Source organism: Marmota flaviventris, chromosome 13 (genome assembly GCF_047511675.1).
Source record: "Marmota flaviventris isolate mMarFla1 chromosome 13, mMarFla1.hap1, whole genome shotgun sequence".
Classification (NCBI taxonomy): Eukaryota; Metazoa; Chordata; class Mammalia; order Rodentia; family Sciuridae; genus Marmota; species Marmota flaviventris.
This window is the reverse complement of record NC_092510.1, coordinates 92,403,307-92,407,988: the sequence shown is the minus strand read 5'-3', so window position 1 is coordinate 92,407,988 and position 4,682 is coordinate 92,403,307.

Below are 4,682 nucleotides of genomic sequence, written 5' to 3'. Positions count from 1 at the left end.
TCATGGGGTGAAGAGAAGAAGATCCTGAGTCCCATCCATGGGGAAAAGAGCCAAGAACCAAGACAAGAGCAAGCATTTGAGGGTCACCAAGGTCGGGGGAAGGCAGAGCTGAATTGGGCACCATCGATCATGGCTGGAGGGGAGCGAGGGAAGAGCAAGGGAACGGGAGATACACAGCATAGCTTTTCAGACTTCAAGGGACCAGCTACACTGTGGTATGCAGAGTGTGAGCCATAGATTGGAAAGGAGATGGCAAGTCTGGAAAAAGTGAGTCATGGGAAAGGAAAGAAAATGTCAGTCATCCACAGAGGAAAAGGATGACCACAGGCAGCATGATAAGGTCCAGAGGGCTCCATGTGAGGCCCATTGATAGAATCGCCAAGAGTCACCCCTGCCTATCACACCACTCTGCCCTCCCCCAAACCTCCTGTGATTCTGCTTCTGGATGCGTAGGATGAGGCATGTGGTGGAAAAAGACCACACTTTGAAATTTCACTGCCATCTCCCCAACTTTGTAGCAGTACGGACAAGCCAACTGATTTTTCTCTATCTCAATTACTTTCTTTGTGCAATAGGAACCCCCACTCATTGAGTTGTTAGCACTAATGAAATGGGCAGGTAAAGTGCAGCAGGCTCCTAACACACAGATGCTGTCTTTCTCCTTCTCCAATGGCACGTGTACACTCATGAATCATTCATTTCTCTTCTATTAGGCCAGAAAGCAAGAGAAAAAAAAAAAAAAAACAGAAGTGAATTTTGAATAGAAAACAGGATCTATGACCCATAATGAATGTGTGTAAAAGATGAGTTTTATTAAAACCAGCGCATAAGCAGCTTTATTCATAATAGTCAAAAATGGAAACAACCCAAATGTCTATCAACAGTGGACTAGATAAATCAATTATGTGATATATTAAGTACTTACACTGCAGTAAAGAAAATAAAACTACTGACACACACAGCGGCATGAATGTCAACAGACATTATATTCAGCAAAAGAAGACACAAAATAGCACAGGTTGTGTGACTGTATTCAGATGAAGCTTATGAGTACACAAAACTAACCAGTGGTGATGGAAGTCAGAATAGTGGTTAGCTTTGGGGGGGTTGACTAGAGAAGAGGACAAAAGAAACTTCTAGAGTGCTGGGAATATTCTGTATCTTGATTACTTAGGTTTATGCATATGTGAAAATTCATCCAGGTATGTACTTAAGATCAGTGCACCTTATTATATATATATATATTATATCACAATGAGAGTGGGAGGGGGGACCTGCCACAGAAATCTGCAAAGATGTACTGCCACATTGCCCTAAAACCTGAAGTACCAAGCCTGCAGTTATACAAATGGCTCAAAAACCTTTTTGACAGAAAGTATAAAGATTGGGAGCAAAAGAAATATTTGGCCAAGCCTGGGGTGGGGGAGCCAGCTTTAAATGAAACAAGAATGACAGGTAGTGAAAGGTAGTGAGGAAAGTGCTTCCCTGGTCTTCCCTTAATAGTGCTCAATAAAAGTGTCCTTTAAGTTTCAGTTTTTATTACTGTCAATCATCCATAGTTGTTTTTTTTTTCTTTTTTGTTTTGTTTTGTTTTGTTTGAGGGGGGTGGTGGTTCTTTTTTTGTGGTGCTGGGGATTAAACCCAGGGCCTTGTGCATGTGAGGCAAGCACTCTGCCAACTGAGCTATATCTCCAGCCCCCCATAGCTGTTTTAATTGAGTCCATTTTTATAGGGAAAGCATAACTAATAGAAAGGTGAGTTGTAGGCAGGTCTAACATTTTTGACACTTTTTACTCACACATTATTAGAAGATGAACTATGTGTACTTTATAGCCTTTGCTTCTCTGCTGCTCTATACCTATGTCACTTCCTAAGCTCTTTGCCTGCAACCATACGGAGCTGCTACCACATCAACAGTGGTGCCATTTTGATGGTCTTTGCAGTGATCTAAAGATAGGACCCACAGAGACAAAACACAACCAGGAAAATTCAGACCCACTGAGGCAGGCTTTTCATATTTCCCAGCTCCTTTGGACACCTTTCCTATATATGGTAAATTTCCCACATTTATGAGTCCCTCCTCTCCAAGACTCATGTCAGAAAACAATCTTTCCTACCCTCTCTTGGAGCTGGAGTATAAACACATGATCCAGGCTCTGCCCATCAAATACAAAATACACATGACTTTAAATAGAACAAATTGAGAAGCAGGCACCATGCAGAATCCACCTTCTGGCAAGGGCAGCAATAATTGCTGCCAGCTTTGTGGGCAGCAGGAGGAGGTTTTGGCAGCAAAGATATAATCAGAGGTGCCTACCTCTTGGGGTAACATCAGAGGCATCCTCACAGGACCAGTGGCCACTGTTTCTAGGCGCAAAGCCTCCAAGCCTAATTCTCTGGATTCTCCTAAAGATTCCATGAGCTATGCAATGACCTTAATAAATTCCTTCCTACCTAAAAGGAATAGAGAAAGTCATGCTGTTTGCACTAAGAACCCTAAATGAATCACCCATATGTCAGTCAGGGTTCTCCAGAGAAACAGAACCAATGGAGTCTAAGTTTCTCCTATAATTAAGAAACATATTAGATACATGCTAGATAGAAAGAGACAGATATAGAGACATAAGAGCTATAGATATGGATATATCTTTAATTTTAGGAGTTGGCTCACACAATTGTTGAGACTGGCAAGTCTGGAGTCCACAGGGCAGGATGGCAGGCTGGACACTTAGGAGGAGTGGATACTGCAGTTGTGAGGTTGAATTTCTCCTTTGCCAGAAAATCGGTTCTTATTCTGAAGGCCTTTCAACGGATTAAATAAAGCCCACCCACATTACCGAGATTAACCATCAAAGTCAACCAACAGGAGAGGTTACCCACATCTACAAAAAAATACCTTCACAGACACATCTATATTAGTGTTTGGTCAAATAACTGGGCACAATAGCCCAGCCAAATAGACACACAAAACTAACGATCACACTCACCAAACCAAAACTTCAGAATGAGTGTTCAAAGTATGGCCTTCATTCTGATGAAGCCTTCCGGGTGCTCTTGACATGTTTCCATTTGTAAAAATCACATGTCCAGCTCAAGGGAGGAAACCCCCTGCAACCCATCCCATCCACCCACCATCATCACAGACCTTACCTGGCTCCAACTGCTACTGTGTCTTGTTTGGACCATGGCCAAGATGTCCCATCCTTCCTGCTCTCTCTGCTGTCCAATCCACCAGAGGCTACTCTTTCCAAACTAGTGTGGTTGTGTTGTGTCTGACAAAAAGTCCCACAGAACCGTTATACTCCTTCTGTCAACCCATACCTGCAGCCATTAAGGTTTAGTTGTAAGCAACAGATATCAAGTCTGGTATAAGCAAAAGAGAGACCCTTGGAGCAGTCCACAGGATGAAAGGAAAAGGTCAAGGCTTGAGAAGGTCAGGAATCTGGATCTTGGAACTAATAGACAATCTTTTCAGATCCCAGCTGCAGGGATGAATGAGAGGCAGGCACCTTCATCTCCATGCCACACCACTTCTCAGGAGCAAATGTTCAAGGCCAGGGAAATAGCCCAGGATCCATTTACAGACCCACGCCTGGGCCAGGATATGCTCTTGATAGAACAAGACTGAAGGTAATAAGAGAAGGCAGGGAAAATGGCAAAGTAGGGGATCTTAGAAGAGGGGGAAACAGATTCTGGGCAACAAGAACAAGATACAGCGACCACGCCTACTTCCAGCACGAGCAACTGGGGGAGCAGAATTCTGCATGCAACGGGGCCAGGACGGCGTGATTGGAGCAGCCCTAACCAACTACAGAGAAATGAAAATTTTCTGGACTATAAGGTAGTTGGCCCAGCCCCAATTTCCCTTGTCGATTCTGGGCCAAGGTTCTCCTGAGAAATGTTGTCCAAAGTGTGGCACATATACACGTTCCCAACCTCTTACCTCACCCCTCTGGCCTTGCCTCTCTCTTTCCTGGCCACAAACCTTATCAACAGTGATCATTCACTGTGTATCCTGAAGCTCAGCAAAGTAACTGGCACATCGTAAGCACTTAGGACAATAAACATTTGCGACTGAATGAATAGCTAGCGTGTAAGGTGAAGGTTACACCCACCCTGGGTCTTGACCCTGAGCCAGACAAGCAACATGAGGCCTGGCACTGAGTCAAACCAGGGATGAGAAGAACACAGGCTCTAAACTCCACTGGAGCTGGGGCCCAAGCCTGTCTAAGGCACCTGTGGGGCAAGCATGTCACTCGGCCACTCTGAGGCTCAGTTTCCTCTGCTTTGAAATGGGGATTACTTCACCCACATCATACTGTTGAAAATAAATAAGAATCAGGTGTACAGAGTTGGTGCACGGTCGTGCTCTCCTCCCCAGGGGCCTCTCCTCTCTGTTGTCTATTCTGTCAGGGAGGAAGTTGTTTAAATCAACTGGTGGGAACAGAATGTGACATCTCCAGTGCTGAGGAATTGGTTATTTTAGAAGAGTGGCCGGGGGAAAAAAGGAAGTGCTTGACCCACAGGGAGAAATGAAGCACCGAGGTATTCAAGTGTATTCAAGGTCAGCCCCAAGGATCCCCATGGAGAACCTCTAGTACACCTGGCTTGGGGCAAAAAGAAAGCCACTTTGGTGTTATCTCTGCACTTGGGGAATGAGACCACAAGAGATACATAGCAGG